The 21,416-nt window shown below is 34.1% G+C and overlaps 1 protein-coding gene across 11 annotated transcripts in view; it reads right to left on the reverse strand.

Moving 5' to 3' along the window:
• The window catches only part of LOC149807303 (receptor-type tyrosine-protein phosphatase delta-like), a 434,670-nt gene that overhangs the window by 319,129 nt on the left and 94,125 nt on the right, over positions 1 to 21,416 (reverse strand). For 9 of the 11 annotated variants that reach the window (XM_089965151.1, XM_089965118.1, XM_089965142.1 and 6 more), the window contains exon 1: positions 4,991 to 8,121. The exons of 1 other annotated variant lie outside the window; for it this stretch is intronic. The gene's annotated coding sequence lies outside the window, so the exon portion shown is untranslated. Of the gene's footprint in view, positions 1 to 4,990; positions 8,122 to 21,416 lie in introns of those variants that run through there. One more of the 11 variants, XM_089965090.1, reaches the window with a different exon arrangement.

The following is a 21,416-nucleotide window of genomic DNA, read 5'->3' on the forward strand; positions in this document are numbered from 1 at the left end:
TTACCCTAGTTTTGTTTCAAATGATGGAAAGTTGGTATACTGATGGGCCATACATTTTAAATATGTGGGAGAAACAGAGAAACAAGTGTCATTTATAAATTTGCCAAAGCACTTATCCTTCCTTTTTGGTAATGAATAACTAAATCTTGAAAATACATATTACCCATAACAACAACAACATAGCAAGCTTATGAAGAAATATGGGGTTCGAATTTATGTGAGTACATCAAAGAAAACTAATATATATTAAGACTGAAATAAAAGATATATGAACCTGTTAGGGAAATACCAAACAGTGACTGGTTTTTGCCATCTTGGCAACAACTATATTGATGAAACTGCACACAGTCAATTAGATACAGGCAAATGAGATAACAACTTTAATATTTGCACTTTGAGAAGTTACGCAACTGAATATATTACTTATACCATTTTTACAGACATATAGGGGCCCTGAGTGGCCGGGTGGTCTAAACTGCTCTCCGTTACGGATCACAGCCATATCACCTCTGTCTGCGTGGATTCGAGTCTAGGATTCGGCCAATGTGGGTATGTGAGAAAGCTTGCCAGTAGCTTCTTGTGGGTCGGTGGTTCTTCTCTGGGTTTTCCCGGGTTCTTCCTCTACCATTAATACTGGCCGCCATGCATAGCCTATTATGTGCTGAAAAATGGCGTTAAACCCAACAACAGACATATTAAATGTCGTAATGACTTAAAACCATTAGGTGATGTATAATTCAGTATTGTCAAAACAATCAATGTCTGTGTTAGCTGGATACTTTTAAAAGAAAGAAAAAAACTGAAATAGTATTTTCAGATTTTTTTATACTGTTCAATTTATGTTCCCTTAAATTGTGATTTCTAGAATAAATTTATGTGTGCATTGTATTCAAAACCATTAAGAACTAAGTACTACTTCAATACATCTTTTTTTGAGTAAATTTAAAGAGGGATATTCATAATACTACATTTTACATACAAATTAAATCAAATTTATATGCATATCTTGTCTAATTTTTCATGATTATTTCCACAATAACCAGACATAAAGTTCATACCCGTAATGATATATTTTATGTAAGCATCCATTTATATAAAATGTATACAATCTGAAAATTTTAGTCTTGATTTGGAGTTTTGTGCTCAGGAGATTGATAATTATATAGTGATGTAGGCCATGTGTTCCTGTGTCCATCTATCTACAGAGCACGTAAAAGAAATGGCAATCTATTCAATAAGTATCCTAGCCATTTTTGGAAATTGCTCCCTGGAAGTGGCGGTTTATACTTTTCTTATCGTCGGCAATGGACAGCATGTCAAAGGATGTAATTTCAAGATGCACTTACCAAACTGGGCTATATTGGGCAGGGTGAAGTGCACATTATAACAGGCTAGGGACATTTATTTAATCATTCTTGCCAAAAGTATGGTGCTTTCACAGTGAGACACTTGAATTTTCAATTTTGCTTTTGCATTTGATAAGAATGCACTAAAATCTTTATATATAATGAAAAACAGATTAAGGAAAATTTAAGTATGTATATTTATCTCATAGTATGACACTAACTGTAACTAAACATCCCAACATTTTATATGAAACCAGTTTCAAGCCCTACTGACTTCTAACCTGGTGCAAATATGTAACATTAGCTTTTTAATCTGGTTTCATGTTTGAGAGGACTGCAGGTTATTTAGCATTGAGCAAATAGAGTAAAGTGCCTAGCCCGAAAGACAAACCATGTTAGCAGATATGAACTGATCCAATGGTGTTCGAACCAGCACTGTTTCAGCCACTGGGAAACCATACTAACCACTGAGCCAACATGACTTCTGATCCTTCTACATGATAAATTGTCGAAAGCCACTATTATTCATTCAAGAACAAAAATAACCATGAAACTGATTAACTACAATGTGCAGTGTTAAGAAAATCAGGGGTGTGGGGGCTCCCAGTGAGAAAAATAATTGTTATAAATTACTGTGAAAATAAACATTCCAAGCTGCTTGCCCTATATATCTGCACTTTTGTTGCTATATATTAACAAATCATGTCCATCGTCAAAATGTCTGTATATCAATATTCTGACAGCAAAAGCTATCATATTTAGTATGTTTTAGGTGGATGGAGCAAATGGCAATGACTCGAATGAGAATTTTAAATCCTGAATGTGCCCAAGAGGTGGGGGGATTTTCTTTTTTACAAATGTATATTTGTGATGGTTTCATAGACAATTTTCTTTTTTTAAGTAGTGAGGAAATTTTTTTTTGTGCAATTACATGAAACACAAAGTTCGAGTGTTACAGTTCATGAAAGTTTTCAGATTGTTTCCAGTTTTCAGGTTATTTCCAGCCCTAATTCTATGTTTGTTTAATAAAAAGATTATGATCAGCATGACATAATTGTTACAAGATACAAAACACTGATAGAGAGAAACACTGAAGTTTTCAGTTATGGATATTCCTTTTAGTGAAGAAAGAAAGTTTGCATTTATGATTATTCCTTATATTAAAAAAAGTTCCTTCAAGATTATACTACAAGAATGAATGAAACAAGTGTACATGGTGAATTCATGTAATAAATTAAACAGAAAATCACTTATCAAATGACCTTGATAGTGTGCAGTCTCAAGCATTAACTTTGTTATTTCACTTTGATGACCTAGACACAGAAAACTGGAATGCAAAACATATTTTTGGAGAAATAATGTTATTGTATAGATTTAATAAGTCCTATTTTTAAAAATCAGGAAACACAAATTTGAATATAACATATATGCTCACTTGTAACTCAATCCAACTGCAAACAATGCAGATTTTAATATGCAATTGCATAATGTGCAGTCCAGTCAGGGGCTACATTGTTATTCTTATTAGTCCTCAAAAAGAAAATCCTGAGACAGATCTGCAGGCATATTATCAAACAATATATTTGGTCTGTTCAACCTGCAGTTGGAATTGACTTTCAGGCAAGTATATATGGTAAATAACTACTTTTATTCACTGTATATCTACATCGTGGAATTCTATGTCAGTCTGATTAAAATCAGATCTCTACTGTTATACATGAAGATCTGACAGCAACTACTTAAGGGTCATGTTCCGGTAACCTATGTCATTACCATAATTGCTAATTTTATTAGCTAATCAGATGAAGTCTTATATATTCGCGTTTCAAGACTGAGCATTGTAGATGAATGTGTACCAAACAATTTAATACAATTTCATATTTTTGAAAGCTGCATTTCCATTGGCTAATTCAAAGATTACCAGGATATGACCCCATAGCGGTCATCGTCAGAGGACAGCAGAGATCTGATTTTAGTCAGATTGAATTGTATATCTAAAGTAATAATTATCCCTTTAAATACTTTGAAATTTTATTAATTTTAAAAATACTTTGAAATTTTATTAATTTTAAATGAAATTTTTAATTAATGCTCTAAATTTACTTGGTAAAGCATTCAACATGATATTTACAATCTGATAATTCAGTATTAACTTTAAATACCATCTGAATATATGACGATAAAACATTAGTTTGGATATGTTATTTCTTAAGAACAAATGAAACATAAATACTAGAAATGTGCAATGCTTAATTTCAGAAAATATCAAACCACCAATATTTTTTCACACTACATGTACCATATTCTGCTTTAACTGAACACTTATATTTCCTTCTCTGCAACTAAACGTTTCCAACAATTTTTTTAATAAGATTTTGTTTTTAAAAATCTTTGCAAGGTCACAGTGTAAGAAATTAGGAAAAATGAATGCAAACTGACATTTCTGAGTTGCCTTAAAATGTTTAATTAAATGTTTTAGTCAATTAACAGTTCATGATTAACTTTGATCCAACTGCCAACTACAAAGACCCAGAACTACTATTCCATAATGCAGATTCATGCAACTGTCACTTAAAATTTTGGCAATTCGGCTTATTCAGTATAACAAACAAGAAAGATCCTGCTAATTCAAATTTTGGCAATGTCGGCTTAATCAGTATAACAAGCAAGAAAGATCCTGCTATACCATCACATAATGCATTAGGTCTAGGATGTCTGCAGGTGTATTCAGCTTGTATCTGAGTATATATGGTATATCTGCACAAATATTATGAATGCAGTGAACTGAGGTTGATGATTTAAATAGTCATAATGTTTTATTATATGTTGAAATACTATATGATGTATTTAAATCTGACCAATCTGTAAGCATTATATATGTATGGTGCCCGAGAGCAAGTGTTCATATAGGCAGTGCTCTAGTTCAACATTTATATTCTGTGTTCCATACTACAACAACAATGCTTGAGACACCTAGAAAAGTACCTTTAAAAAAACAAGAAAAAAACCAACAACTTCCACTAAATCCCAACAATGTGGTGGACTAGATAATAATTGGGTGAAAATTTCTCTGTAAATAACTGGTGAAAAGCAGACTGTTCCCCATGTGTGACCATCCCCTAAACCAGTCAATCAAGGTGAGTAATGAGATAATCCTCATTACAGAGACAGGCAGATAGATATAACCATGTGGTCAAATACAAAACAAATATTCAGCAAGGAACCTGGAAGAACAATTAAAGAAACTTATCTTCAACCTTATATGATAATCCCAAGGAAAAAACGCTGAAGGACCCTGAATAATAACAAGTGCCCGAAGATTAATTCACCATTTCAAAGAGACCGAGGAAATCTAATACAAATCACTGGCCTAAAAAATACTTGCATGTTCAAAGTGAACCTTTTGCACAATCAAAATCACCACACCATTTATCACGAAATTACGCATGTAAGTCCTAAACTGTGATTCTCAGACCATATATAAATCTGGTATTTTCCCAGGTATATATATAAATATCGCCAAAAATGTACATGTGCTGTTCAGTTGTTGAAAATGCCATCTGCTTAGATGGAGTACCATAGCTCTCCACCCTTGATAACTTGAAATATAATTCACCCTAGAAACACGTTGTGGTTTTTTTTACCCAAAATTAGAGAAAACTTTTTCCAAACTGCTAAATCCAAAGTCCGGTGACAAACTTGAATGTCTAGGCTAAAGGTGTTCCCGTTGACTCACATAGTAGTAATGTGATCTGTGTGGTCTCAAGTGCACTTGTAGAAAATCCACAGGTAATTTCCTCCTGTCCAATTTCTTGCAATAAAACAGCAGTTGACTGTAGTAGTCTCTTGACAATCCTATAATTGTGACCAGATTAAATACTGCAAAATAGTTCAATCACTACTTCGAATGTTCTACAGACTGTCACTATACAGTACAGGACTGCTACGTGCTGTCACACTGTCAACTATCCCACTACTACTGTGCTTGTCTAACCATGCCCTTGGGTGATCAAGATCAAAATTAAACACATGACATTGTCCAATCAGAGATCCCTTTACAGTGTTCCTAGCTTTACAATTATTTCTTTATAGCGCTGCACAAAGCAAAGGGAAATAACTCAAGCCTACATACTTTAATTTTTCCAAATATAGTAACACTTGCCTCTCACAATGCCTTGACCTGACAAGAGGTAATTAAAATTTATGTCTTGTGACATATCTAATTTAACATGGAATATAGGGCATAATAACTTAAGGCGTGCCATTTTGAATGCTAACATTTCTTTTGCTCTATTGAATTTTAGAAATTGTATGATATTTGTCAAGATAATTGTGAGATGTTATTGTATATTTTAAGACAGGTAATTCAATTTAGCAGTTGTATCCTAATAAAAAAATACACTATTAGAACACACCCAGACATATGATCTATCAAGTTTTACATACATCATAATTATCACATTATGTATAAAAATACAAATTTTAAATAAAGATAAGGCCAATAACCTTCATTGTTTAGTAGTTGATTAAAATGCTAAAATTATCTAACAATGTCAAAACAAAATGCACCCATTGACTCAATATTCTAATACCTCAGGAATATTTTGGATTACTTCCTATCTGAAACTGAACTGCAGACAGCTATTTCATTCTGATGAAAAACAAAAAAAATGAACAAAACCAGAATTAGAAACACAAAAAAATGCTGTATTTCTTCCATGATATATGATGTCTGGTTCATCTCAATATCCACTTCAAAAACGTCAAATAGTTAAAAACACAGCTGCACGGATCATATTTAGAGTACCATGATCAGAACACACATCCCTGCTGCTCTGTACCCTACACTGGCTATCCATTTGATCCAGTATCAAACACAAAATTTGTTCTCTGTGCTACGTTTCACTAATGGACTCCGGTCCAACATACCTATCGGACCTCACCCAAGTGTACACACCAGCAAGATACTTACACTCCTCTTCTGACAATCATATACTCATTATTCCCACTACAAAAGCAAAGTCATATGGACAACATTCTTTTGCATACCAGGGCCCAGCAACATAGTATGAATTGCCCACTGAACTTAGACACAAAGACACAGTGATCCCATTCAAAAGTGCTCTTAAAACTCACTTTTTTCAACTGCAAGAACAAACTTAAAGACCAATAATGTTCCCTACCTTAAATATTTCTTTTTTTTTTTTTGGAGGGTGCTCTCCCTGGTTGATCTTTGCAGACCATTTTGGGAGGCCCTCCTGCCCTACTTGTGGTTGTATGTGCTATATTTTTCTTTATTTATAGTTTTCTATCTTTATATGATTTTCAAATATATCTGTATACATTTGTGTATAGTATTGTTAAAAAAAATTTTTTTTATTTTCTTATAATTTTTTTTATTTTTTATTTTTTATTTTTTTTAATAATGTATATATATATTTTTTTTTGAGCATAAGGTGAGTATTCTATTCAATACATTCGTCATCTTTCAGAAGGTAGGTTTGATTCAGTTTTGCCTCTTCTTCCCTCTTTTGTCTCTTAAATGCCCTCCTTTTGCATCTGTCACTGTTTATTCCCTCTTCTAGTGATGTTGTTGGGTTGGGTTCTTTGGATGTTTCTTCTACTGGTTTTCCTGTTACTTGTTGTGCTTTCTGTTGTTGTTGATGGGTTTGTTTTTTGTGCTAATTGGTGTTGTTGTTTTAAGCTCTTATTTTCTTGCTTTTCGTGCCGATTTGTGCGTTGTAGCTCTTGTTTTTCTTGCTGTTGTTGGAGTTTATTTTGTCCATTTTGTTCATTTTGTTGTCTTTGTTGTTGCCGTTGTTGTTGTATTTTCCCTTTTTGTTGTTTTGGTTCTTGTTGTTGTCGTGATTGTGATGTTATTTTTCCTTGTTCTATTTGATGCTGTCGTTCCTGATCCCCTTGTTGTTGTTGTTGTTGTGTATTCCCTTGTTGTTGTTGTTGTTTGTTTCCTTGTTGCCCCATAGTTGGGACGATTTCCAATGTAGATGTGTAGACTTGTTCTGTGTTCATTGACTGGTTTTCTGGGTTTTTAGGGCATGTATGTGGAGTGTGTCCTGTCTCTCTACATCTGTTGCACTTTCTGTGGTATATACAACCCTTATACCAAGCTTTTGTCAGAAAGCCATGTAGGTAGAAGGCCCTTTTGATCTCTCTTAGCTTTGTTTTTTCAACTTCCAATATTCTGGTACCCTTGTATACACTGAAACCTGGAACTGTCGCCAGCCTTGATTTCTCTACTCTTATACCGAATTTTTTCTCGAATCGGTCAACCGTTTCTTCTAGGGGTATTTCCATAGGGATATCCGATAGATATACTTCTCCTGTCTGTTTCTTGATCTTTTTTAAAATGGGTGTTGGTTCTTTAACTATTACAGTTTCTCCAGAAATACTTATTTCTCCAAACTGTAAAGCCGGTGATTTCCCTCTTGGGCGTATTATGTATCCCTCGTATCCTTTTCTGTTGATGGAGTAGATTTTTTCTAGAATGTCCGGGTTCATGGTTTTGAGGGCTATTATTACTGTAGATGTATTCGGAACTCTTTCCCTCGGTATATGTCTCATGTCTAATTCCTGAGTACCTTCCTGATATTTGCATTCAATGAAGGACCCTTCTTCAGTCTCAATTCTTCTTGTTTTGAAGAACAGTTCTAGTTTCCTTAATGCATTATGAGCCTCCACCATGTTTTCTCGTTTTTTTCCTTTTGCATGAATAGTGTTCACTCTGTATTTTCTCCTCTTGTATATCTGTGTCATTTCTTGTTTATGGTCCTATATTAACAAATATTGATTCTGTATTTTTGAAAATTACATATTTTGATGCTCTTACGGGCTGTCTTGGTTGCCAACCCTTTAAGCCTTGCTCCCACTGGCTCCAAACTCACGCTGTATAGTCAAATGGTGAAGATTCCTTTGCTTCCTGTAGTTTGCTTGGGTGGCATGGTTGATCTACCTTAAATATTTCAGCATTTTTTTTATGTTTTCTAATTTCATTGTGGTTTTTATGTTGTAATAATATCTTATATATGTTTTTTTTAAGAATGTTATAGGTGTTGTCTAACATTGTAAAGCGCTTAGAGCTTCTAAAGATTATGTGCTATACAAAGTCCTCATTATTATTATAAGCCATAACACCAAAACTAGATTTATTTAAAAATATGGACTGGTTATTTTGAAGAAAAAAGACAGGAATTTGCCAACAATTTAAAAAACAAAAATTAGAATGGGACTGTCATCAGATCAATACAGTAGCAATCTTTATAGGATGTGAAGAAATGGTTAATTGTGGAGCAGGGTGCCATGAAAAAAAGGTTAATTGGTGAGCACAGTGCCATAAAGAAAGGGTTCATTGTGGCGAATATTGTCATGAACAAAGGTATAATTGTGGAGCATAGTGCCTTAAAAGGAAACATTTGGAGATCAGTACAATGAAGAAAGAATTAATTATTTAGCATAGTGCCATGAAGAAAAGGTCAATTGTGGAACACAGCATAGTGCCATGAAAAAGGAAATTTTGTGTAGCATAGTGCCAAGAAGAAAGAGTAAACTGTAGAACACAGTGCCATGAAGAAAAGGTTAATTATTGAGTACAGTGCTATAAAGGGAAATGTTTAGAGCATAGAACCATGAAGAAAAGGTTAATTATGTAGCATAGTGCCATGAAGGTTAATTTAGGAACACAGTGTCATGAAGGAAAGGTTAATTGCGGAGCATAGTGCAGTGAGAAAAGGGTTACTTGTGGAGCACAGTGTTAAGGAAACGGATAACTGTGCTTGTTCTACTGATTACCCATAACAAACTGAACAGATCCAGATCTGCCAGCACATTATGTAACAGCAGATCTGGGTCAGTGCAGCTGGCAGTTTGACTTGTCTTATAAGCGTGTATATATGGTATGTTAATTAACTGTCAGTAGGATTTGTTAAACATTTTTATTCACCACAGTGTCTAATTAAATAACCATAATTGTATAAAGCTTGAACACCAGACACATTATTGTGTATTGTACAATATCTTTTATACCAGTGTCATTTGTGTCCATTATTTTGGAATTTCTTAGGTAGTGCATAATGGTAAATGAACCACTTTATAATACTTATAGTAGTACATCATATGAAACAAGAAACTGACATAAAATTAACAATATTTCATTAGTGTAAAAACATAAAAATGACATAAGTGTTAACAAGAGACTGCCATGAAATCAGCAATAGTAAGAAGTGTTAACTAGGGACTGACATGAATCAGAAATATTTAGAGGTGTTAATTAAGCACTGACATGAAATCAGTAATATATGTATTAACAAGGGACTGCATGAAATCAGCAAAAGTTAGATGTGTTAATTAGTGACTGACATGAAATCAACAATAGTTAGAAGTCTTAATTAAAGAATGACATGAAATCAGCAATGGTTGGAAATGTTAATTAGGGACTGACATAAGTCAGCAACAGATGTGTTAAAAAGGGACTGACATGAAGTCTGCAATAGTTAGAAGTGTTAATTAGGGACTGACATGAAATGAACAATAGTTAGAAGTGTTAATTAGGACTGACATGAAATCAGCAATAGATGTGTTAACAAGAGAGTGTCATGAAATCAGCAATAGTTAGAAGTGTTAGTGAGGAACTGACATAAAATCCAGCAATGACCATTCACTTAAGACAACATCAAGACCAGGGCATGACCAATCCAAGTTCATTATACAAATATGCAAATTAAAGCAAACCAATTATTAACTGTGCCATTTTTACACGCTGTATCAAATAATGTATATTCATCATTACAAGGACATACAATACTAACATTTTACCCATGCAATGTTTCTGTTGCACATGTGTCATTTTATGTCAGTTTCAAGATCAAATGGTGGTTTAAAGTAAATTAAATTACTGATACAATGAATACTGATTTGTATCATAATTGGTTGGAAAGCATTTTTGGAATACTGGGTGATGATCAAAAAAGAAATTCTTCATCATCAATTTTGCTAGTTATTCACTGAATTGAATTGAAATGTGTACTTGAATACATTTATTTAAATCCTCAAAGCACATTATACAATATATATATTTCTTGAATCCTGCTTAATAATATACCAGAATATCAGCAGTTTGTCCATAAAGGCAAGGGTGTTAAGTAGTAATCCTGGAAGAATAAGCTATCATAGGTTACTTCCCATGATTACAATTATGTTAGTTCAAGGGTCCCTTGATAATAAATAATAATACACATGAGACTAAACTTTTCAATTTTTTATTGCATTTAAATGACCCATAATACTCATGAATAAAAGTATTTTAAAAAATCATTAATTAAGCTCAAAATAAACTTTCTAACATTATATTAATTTCTTTTGGAATTTTACAATCAACTTTTATAGAAGATATGACCTAAAGACTTTCTCAGTTTATTTTTGTTTAACTTACACAAAAAAAAAATTACTGATGCATTTATCTAAATAAGTCCACACTCATTTCTTTATCCAGTGTCAATCTTTGCTAGCTAAGTTTAGAATTCCGAAGTACCCTTTAATCTATGTAACTTAACATTGACATAGTCCAACGAAACCAGAATATTGTTTGTGTATTTTTCATATGCATGCCCATAACCCAAGCTATGCTATAATCAATAATTTGAAAATTATAAAATAATAATTACATTAATAATGTGTGAGGAATATGTTTACCACAGTAACATAAGAGTGCTCCAGATTCTATTTTAAAGAATCAGACTGCTTCAAAGTCATTTTTAAAAAATCCTAATGGACACTATTTCTGTCGTTTTTCAGCAGGATGTACTCAGTTTGACTTTTTGATTTCTTGTAAATAGTGAAAAATATAACTTAAAAAATTAAAACACCTACCTTTTAAGTGTGGGATAATGAAGCACATCCCATTGATTAAGTGACGTTTACTGCTCTTTAGTTTCTCACAGTGATTAACGTGACCTCAAGGTAAAGTCATATACATGTTGATTTAAAATGGTGAGCACATCTTAAAGACAGGTAAAGTCTTACTTGCAAATTTATAAGACAGGTAACTGCACATGCACATACACACAGTTTAATCAATTGCAGCAGAAGAAGTTCAAAATACACCCATTACAAAGCTCTATCATGACTTATAAAGGGTCTGAAAAATCAAAGCTTTACAGTGCATTTCCAAAAGCAGTTTATTTTAAGGTAAATTCTCACACATATTGTTGGTGCATTGATTTTCAATTTTCATGTACTCAAAGTACTTAATCCTACAAATAAATCAACTAAGAACCACACTAGTGCATTTTTTACATTTCTAAAGTGTTAAATTCTTTAGACTTGAATAATACTGGACTAGTTATCAATTTATTTGTGACAAGATACAAGAAACATTCCAAATGTACTAAGGAAACATGACATTTTTTCACCAGCCATGGTACATGCAGAATGTGAAAGCATTTCCTAGCTATTTATTTGGGTTTTTGTTATGTCTTTGTGAATTTAGTTAAATTTTTACGATGAAGATAGCAGATAGATTCAATAATGCTGCAAAGCTTAATCTCAACATCTGTCATATATAGATGTAATGACATACGAGTTGGGTCTAACTGCAAATGATATAGACCCTGAACTGCTGTCACATAATGAATTAGGAGATCAGGATCTATCCTCTGTCCATTATCTCCTAAATTAACTACAGGTTAGAAATTCAATAAACATTGTAGGCATGCTGTTTTGGTGTGTATTAAGGCATGCTGTCTTTGGGTGTATGGGCATGCTGTTTTGGGGTGTATGGGCATGCCATTTTGGGGTGTATGGGCATGCTGTCTTTGGGTGTATGGGCATGCTGTCTTTGGATGTACCATCTGCAATAGGGTTGTTATCAATGGTTCCCACCTCTTGGGTCCCTTAGTAGGTTGTAAAATGTATGATGTCCATGTAGTTAAATTACGTTGTTTTCAAATATTTTTAAAATCAAACAATAGATCCATATAGCAGAAAGATGTATCATGCTCTGTGATGGATATTACATTATGAACCTTCGGATTCTTGGGTCATCTAGGAGATGGGGTGAGTACCAGGAGGGTGTGTGTGTAAGGTGTGTGTTAGCATGTTTGTGTATGGTTGCATGAATGTTCTTGTTTCTGAATGGATGCTGGGCCTAAGTGTTTGCATTTTCAGAAACATCTGATAAAGTTATGGTATGTCAGCTACTAAAGCAGTATTGAATAGGTATGTTTCTTCTTTTCTTCAACTCACATTTTCATGTTTTGTATGAAAGATTTTAGTAGATTGTGAGTGAAAAACTTTTATAAATGATAAAAATATATTTACTAAATCAAATACATTTTCTACAACTTTTGCAATTAAAGTATTTAAGACAATGATATCTCACAAGTGAAACTAAACAAATACAGATATATTTCAGAATCTTTCAAAATTTTGGATTCAATTTAATATATAGTAAAATTGTGAAAACCAGAAGAGCTGGATGTCCAAGTTTTTGTTTGAGACATCAGCTATTTTAAGTATGTAAGGGTCACAAGAAAACCAGGATTAAACAATATATTAAAGTTATTCTTTGTGTTTGAGTAATTGCTACCTGAGTGATCAAAGGTTAAAATAATAAAATATACCATATATACTCCCTTATAAGTGGTGTCAAACTGCACGCTACAAAGATAGCATAATTAATGCACCTTCAGACCGTGTTGTTTGTTTTACTGATTACTCCTAGCAAAGCTGAACAGACTCAGATCTGCCAGTGATTTATGTGATGCCAGATCAGGTTTTATAGCTGGACTTGACTTATAAGCAAATACAAGTTTATTTATTTTTTCATGAGCATCGATTTTCATGGTTTTCTGAACAGTCATATTTCAATGGTACTTTAATTTGTGGATTTGGAGAGTAATCTCATTTTTTCCACAATACACTGTGATTTTACATTTTTGGGTTTGGGGAAGAAATCCCTTTCTTTCCACAATACAGTGTCCTTAAATTTGGGGTTTTGGAATGTAATCCCTTTCCTTCCACAATTCACTGTGTCATTAAATTTGGGGCTTTGGAAAGAAACCCTGTTTTTCCACAATTCACCGTGTCATTTAATTTTGGGTTTGTACTAATCATGAGATCGATGAAAATTGATATCCCACAAAAATTAGTACCCCCATAAAAATTTGCTCTTTCCACAAAAATTTCCCAAAACTTTTATACTGCTATAAAAATTGGCATCCCCATGAAATTTGGCACCCCACAAAAATTGGTTCCACATGATAAAAAATTCACAATAAGTCACAATAACAATTACCAAGGTGACCACCACAATCTTCTTCAAAATGATTTCACAGAAGACTCCAAATCAAATCATACCCAAACTTTAAGATCAAACATTCATAATGGTCTAAGAGTAAATATTTAGCTATGTTTATGTTTTGGAGTACAAATATAATGATATTCAAAACATCCCTTGTGAATCATGAACTGTTTTGGGACACACCTATAAACATTAAATATTATTAAAGAGTTTCTGCTTAAGCACAGAGTAAACTTGGTGCCTGAACTATGAATGCATGAACCTGGCCCACAATACCAGGAAGGCAATTGATAAACCACATATATCTTGTTTTCTGCACAATCCACTTTATTGCCTTTGTCCATGTATAATGTATCCCATGCATCTGTATCTGTCCTGCAAATTTTTTAACACAAGACTTTAAATCTGACAACAACAGCAATAGCATTGTACCTGAAGGTAAGTGGTACACGTGTCTTGTAACACTTATGCAGTAAAATAAAAAAGAATAAATATTCTGGGTAAAGTGGGTACTTTCAATAAATTCTTCCATTTTATTTCTTCTTTTAAGAATGAAATGAGGAATATACACCTGGATACACTGAAGCAAAGTGTTTCAACAGCTCTGGTTCTGTGTTTTTTCATAAACTATTGAAAGAATCAACTGTGCAATTACAGGAAGTTCTGATATTTGGTGCCTCAAACTAAGGATCAAGTACTATATGTACTCATGTACAAGTTGGATCCAACTACAAACTGCATAGATCCAGATCTGTCATCACATAATGCACTGGTAGATCAGTGTTTATGCAGTATGTTAGGAAGAATCACTAGAACTAAACAAACAGAGACCATGATCTGCCAGTGCATTGTGATTGCAGATCTGTGTCTATGTTGTTTGCAGTTGAACACCAACACATAGAATTGTAAAATTGTTTAAAATCAAGTTCAAGGAAGTAAAAAAGAACCTACTTATTTTCTCATTATGATAACCTCATGGACAACAAAACAATTTTATTTTTGATGGCACTATATCACATATTGTTTTTTTTATGTCAGCATGTGATGCAGCGTGTTTTTTTATGGCATTATGTGACACACTGGGATTTTTATGGCACTATGTATCACATTGGTGTTTTTGATGGCACTTTGTGACACATGGGTTTTAATGGCACTATGTGACACACTGGGGTTTTGATGGCACTATGTGAAACATTGTTTTTTTATATATGGCACTATGTCACACATTGGGGTTTTTGATGGCACTATGTCACACATTAGGGTTTTTGATGGCATTATGTGACACACTAGGATTTTGATGGTACTATGTAACACAATGGGATTTTGATGACACTATGTGACACACTGGGATTTTGATTGCACTTTGTAAGACATTGGAGTTTTAATGGCACTATGTGACACACTGGAGTTTTAATGGCATTATGTAACACATCGTTTTTTTATGTCACTATGTGACACATTGGAGTTTTTATATGGCACTGTGTGACATATGGGGGCCTTTCATTTTTTTCTTTTAGGTTCTTTTCCCAGTTTATCTTTAGAAAGACTATTTACATACCCAAATTCTCTAGTATTACTACATATCAAATGATCAGGTTCCAAACAATGATAAACATAAACATGCCTCATAAATATAGAAAAGAAAATGATCAGACAGACAGGCTTTTTAAATACTTTTTATCAAGACAAGTTTAAGATTTATGCATTTATTTAAACATTTTAAGTAATACTAACAACATTTATAATACTAAAAGCATATGCGATGGATTGTTTCAAAGGTATGCACATAATAATTGTGTTACTTCAGGTACTTGTGTTTCTTATGGTTCTAGGCCTCCTATTGCAAATTCTATAAAGTGCCCCCCCCCCCCCTCTCTCTCTCTCTCTCTCTCTCACACACACACACACACACACAATGGATTCTATAAGTTGTCACAGCCAAGTAATGACATCCCTCAGTGAGATAAAAATTGCTGGTCAATGACTCACTGTGCCAGGTATGCCTTGTATTGAAAGTTAGGTGCACTAACTAAAAATATTCAGTGCATGGCTATATAATTTACATGTTGTAAAGTTAGTGTTCTAGGTCATGGGTTTAACATCATAAATAGACTTTTTATCCCCATAATCCAGGCTATAGTTCATCTGATTGCACCTTAACATAGACTTTTGTCCCAACTGTGTGCACAAACAAACCGTTTGTATATACTCACAGTATACTGATGAAAATCAACTACTTGTAATCAGATCAAAACGACTAGATATTAAAGTGAACTTTATCAGAATTTGTTTGAACCAATGACTCAATACTTATTAAATACTGCAAGCTCAAAATTGAATACTGCTCTATATGGGCCATAGATTGGCACTAGGTTTTCAGACCTATACAGCCCACAACTGCACAAGAAGGACAAAAAATATGGATATAAAAAAGACAGTGTGTGTGTGTGTGTGTGTGTGTGTGTGTGTGATTAGGATTTTTAACGTAGCTTTAACAATTTTTCAGTCATATCGCTACGATGTCTGCAGTGTGGCAGTTTATAATGATGTCTAGCACTGGGACATCATGCCAAAGACACATAGCATGATGTCCCACCCATTCACATTATCCTGACACCACGCCGACCAGTCCTAACACTAACCTCTTAATGCTGAGTGCCAAGCAAGGCAACTGTTAGTGCCATTTTTGTAAGTCTTTGGTATGACTCGGCCGGGGATCAAACCCACGACCTCCCGCATTCAAGGCAGACGCTCTAACCACTAGGCCACTGGAGCAGTGACAATACTTTTATAAAAAGAACTTGGTGTTAAGAATGTCTATCTTGGACCAAAGGCATGTCCTGATTTATATGATTTTTATCTACCATCATTTATCTTTATTTAAATATTCACAAAGGAAGTATAAAGAGGTATGAATCTTGTATGAATAAATGGTTGTGCTGTTTTAAAAAAATGGGTACATTATGAAATAAACACATCCACATGAATAAATGGGTACATTATAAACAAAGCACATTCACAGGAATAAATGGGTACATTATTAAAAGAAACACCCACATGAATAAATGGTTACATTATCTAAAAAAATACATCCAAAAGAATAAATGGGTACATTATAAACAAAACACATCCACAGGAATAAATGGGTACATTATTAATTTATCCATGTGTGAACAAAAATAAATATATCAAAACTTAATTTGTCTACCTCAGGTGGTATCTGCTTCAAGCAAACAAGGTTTATGTGGGTTTTTAAAAAAAAACAAACATTTCAAAAGTGTGTCAAAAAAGGAAAGTTGCAGGTCTTTTAGGTATGAATGCAGATATCCCTAAAAAATTAAATTTGTTGATATCAAATGGTTTTTACTCAGTAGTTACTGTTGTTGTGGGTTTAATGACATTTTTTAGCGCATGGTAGACTATATATTGTGACCAGTATATCAGGTGGAAGAAGAACCCAGAAAAATCCTAAGAAGAACCACTAACCCACAAGAAGATATAGACTCAAACCTGCTCGGATAGAGGTGAGATGTTGGTGGTCCATAAAGGCAAGTACCTTCAACTGCTTGGCCACCCAGGGCTGTTAATACTCATTTATGCCAAGCCTCAAAATGTTCACAAATGTGTCAAACAAAACTGTTGTTGTTGTTGTTGTGGGGTTTAATGCCATTTTTCAGCACACGATAGGCTATGCATGGCGGCCAGTATTAATGGTGGAGAAAGAACCCTGGAAAACCCTGGGAAGAACCACCGACCCACGAGAAGCTACTGGCAAGCTTTCTCACATACCCACATTGGCTGAATCCTAGACTTGAACCCATGCAGAAAGAGGTGAGATGGCAGTGATCCGTGACAGAGAGCGCTTTAGACCACTCGGCCACTCAGGGCCCCAAAACAAAATTGAACAAATGCTCAAATGGCCAAGAAATTTAATCTGGTCATCTCCATATACATAAAATTACGCAAGCGAAAATTAATTAAATAACCTTTGTCCAAAAAGATTTAGCTAACTAGCTTCATGGGACAGATGGATGGGCAGCATGTGGACAGACAGACAGACAAACAGGCCAAATCAAGCAAGTAGCTGAGACATAAAAGTAAGGTTTCAAGTTGTACAATAAACAAAAGTGTTGAAGTTTGTTGAAAAACACACACACAAAATATCCTAATGTTTATAACTTTTATCCCATTCCTATCTTGTCTGCATTTTGTATTGATACCTAGAAATATTTTAGTTTTAAATATTATAGTGTGCAGTTGGTAATTACCAGTATTTGGTTTCTGCAGAAAAAAAGATTCCTTTGAAGAGTTTCTGTACTAATGACCTCATTTATTGTTGCCTTTACACTGAAATCAATTTTGTTTACACATTACAGTCTGCTCCAAAGATCATATTTACATAACAGTCAGCTGGACTCAATCACCATTTCTATATGTGAAAATTCCAAAATACAATTCATGCATTAAACAGTCATTTTCTTTCTGACCAGGTATTTCTTGACTAAACAATGGTTTCTTACTGCTCAAACTGGTCATCTGAGTGCATCAACCATGTAAATGAAGGGTTCATTTTCCCTTGAAAGTAATTCTTTTGGAAAGGACATGTCTTAAGGTGTCGGCCTGCCTTACCTTGGTTATACAGTAAAACCTGTCTTGAGAGACAACTGCTATGACAGACCACCTGTCTTTAGAGACCAGGTTCTTCATGTACAGATTTATTGATCATATGTGTTATTATCTGTTAAGAGAGACCACCTGTCATGAGAAACCATTATGTTTTGGCAGAAGGGGTGGTCTTTCAAGACATGTTCCACTGTATTCAAGTCAATCCCTCAGTATAACTTTTATGTGGTTTGTATCTACATTGTTATTTTAAGAATTTTAAGAAAAATACCAGAGGTAAAATGTCATTCTTACATCACCCAACAATTACTATGTCATGTAAGATATTCTGTTAGCTCAGAAAATTCAAGGAATGCTATACCAAATTCTGCAAGAACCAAACTGAGGATGACAACTTGTGACTTTTTGACAGTAAATACATATTGGGAAAAGTGTTTCAGCTTAAAGGTATTACAAGTTTTTCCATAAAGGTGACCTGTCAATCAGTGGGTTGACATATTTTAAATTTAGCCTAGGTCTTTTGCTTTTGATGCAGCCAACTACAGCTACAACATACGAACTGCTGAGCTAACAAAGATGTTCTAAATGAAAAATGGACAGATGGAAAACTTGAAAAAATCTATGAATAGACAATACGTTTTGACCTTAATTTATGAATGATAAATTTATGCAGTAAGTTCTTTGAATAGAATACTATGCCAAAAGCCTGAGATAATAATAATAATAATAATAATAATAATAATAATAATAATGGCATTTGATGTATAATAGTTGTGCAAGCACCAAGTTCAAAGATGTGCCTGCATTCTAAGATTACCTGTGTACAAAGACCAGTTTGTTCTTTTTCCATGGGTGGCTGCATAAGACAGATTTGACACTTTACATTTTATTATGCATTATTTATCTTTTATTACTATTTTTTTCTAATTGCATCTTTTAGATGGACAGCAATATCCTAAAAGGAACAATACAGGGGGGTGGGGGTGTAAGATGATCCTTGCAGATCCTTATTACCCTTTCACTGACTTGATTATGTCTGTTATCAAGTGCTTGAATTTGAATGCATGGCTCAAAACTATCAAAATTAAGTATACAAGTTTGATTTATCCCAGATAAATATGGATCAAACACTTTGTTAATGTGTAGTGATATTTATTTTGTTTTAACATAATGGGACAATGATTTCAGCCATCTGTCTTGGTCTTTCTCTGTTTGCCTGGGTCTATCCCTTGACATAGAACAATATGACCTCCTGTGGGCTCAAACATTATGAATAGACCTGATGTGCTCTCCTGGAAGTCATAAAAAGTAACTGATGGAAGTAAGGACCAGGGTTGTCAGTGGTCAGTGTGTGGGACTTGCAACCAAAAGAAAACTGGTCATCAGACCAGCCCAAGTCAGTTACCATGGTGTATAAATGGGCAAAGAACTATGCTCCAGTTGCCTCAGCATGCAATAAGTAATGTACTTGCAAGGTTGTGCCATACAACAACAAAACTACACCAATACTGGGATTGAAAAGATCATGCAGCAGTTTATTGAAAATCCACTGTAATCTTTATCAAATTAATGTCAAGCTTGTGTAAGTTCTTAAGCAAAATGGAAACCAGTATTTTCATTTATCATAGACTTACTCTATATACTTGCTCATGGGTCCAACTGCAAATTGCACAGACCCAGATCTGCTGCTACGTAATGCACTAGATTGGGTCTGTGCAGTTTGTAAGGAGTAATCATTAGAACAAACAACATAGAACCTGGTCTGCAGGCACATTATGCTATGGCAGATCAGGATCTTTGTTTTTTGCAGTTTGACTCAACTTAGAACCTAGTGTATATGGTAAGTAAAGATTGACAGTATTAAATAGAATCTAATACACATCTTTAAGTGATAATCTATACGGAGTTCAAGTGTCCGATGCCAACCCTACTTACCAGTATTTGTTATGCAAGCTGCTGCCGTATCATGCAGTATTACAAGCATGCGGAATTTATCAACAAAATCAATGCTAATAGCTCACATTTTCCCCAAACTAGATGGCCTCACACCCATTCTCAACTATGGTGTGTGTGTGTGTGTGTGTGTGTGTGTGTGAGAGAGAGAGAGAGAGAGAGAGAGAGAGAACTTGCTCAAAAAATATCCTGCAACCTATCTTTTGTATGGACAAATGAATTAAAACACAAGAAATGTAAAATATGTAAATCAAATAAAAAAATTGTTTGGAGCAGCAACTTTTGGTAAATGACTTATAGTCAGCATTAGACACATCAACAAAGTTGCATGACCTTGCATCCAAACATGCATTTAATTGATTGAAACATAGCAATCAACTTTGTGAAATGAGAGTGCCATCTTCAATAAGAGTCATCCTCACATGAAGCTGCATAACTTTGCAGTCATGAGAAAGTTACTGAAATGACAAACTCAACAAATCAATGAAGTATGAAATATAAGTCATGCTGACCCACTTTTGGCAAAAGGAAGTTGCACTCACCAAAAGACACCCCCAACAAGAAGTTGCACAACCCAGCACGAAACTGTGCATAAAAAAGTGACCTAAATACAAACCTAGCCAAAGTCCTAACAACTCTAAACCATATAAACATTGCCTCAAAATGTACAGGACTGTTTACCATGCATTGTCTTATCAGCAACAAAATGTTGAAAACTTTATATACACTTGGTAATACAATAAGATCATTCTGTAGATTTGTTCAGCAACAGTATACAATGGATTCCTGTTAATTGGGACACATTAGGACTCAAACACTTTGGCCCAATTAAGCGGCTGCCCCAGTTATGTGGAGGAGTTAAAAAGGAATACATGTAATTTGTCCTTTTAAGATTTGTCCCAAATAAATGGCTACCCCGATTAAAAACTGGTCCAATTAACCGGAATCTACTGTATTATGACTTGTAGGTCAAGTCCAACCATGAACTGCATAATGCACTGGCAGATCTTCCTCTATGCAATTTGTTAGGAGTAATCAGTAGAACAAAAAACATACACCCTGATAATCATGGTCTATATTGTTTATAGTTGGACTTGACTTATAAGCGAGTACTTCAGTATGTCAACTGTACATCAATATAAAAATTAAGAACTGCAAACCTGGGTGTCTGACGAAACTGA

The sequence above is a fragment of the Sinohyriopsis cumingii genome, chromosome 1 (genome assembly GCF_028554795.1).
Source record: "Sinohyriopsis cumingii isolate HCF-2022 chromosome 1, ASM2855479v2, whole genome shotgun sequence".
NCBI classification, from domain to species: domain Eukaryota; kingdom Metazoa; phylum Mollusca; class Bivalvia; order Unionida; family Unionidae; genus Sinohyriopsis; species Sinohyriopsis cumingii.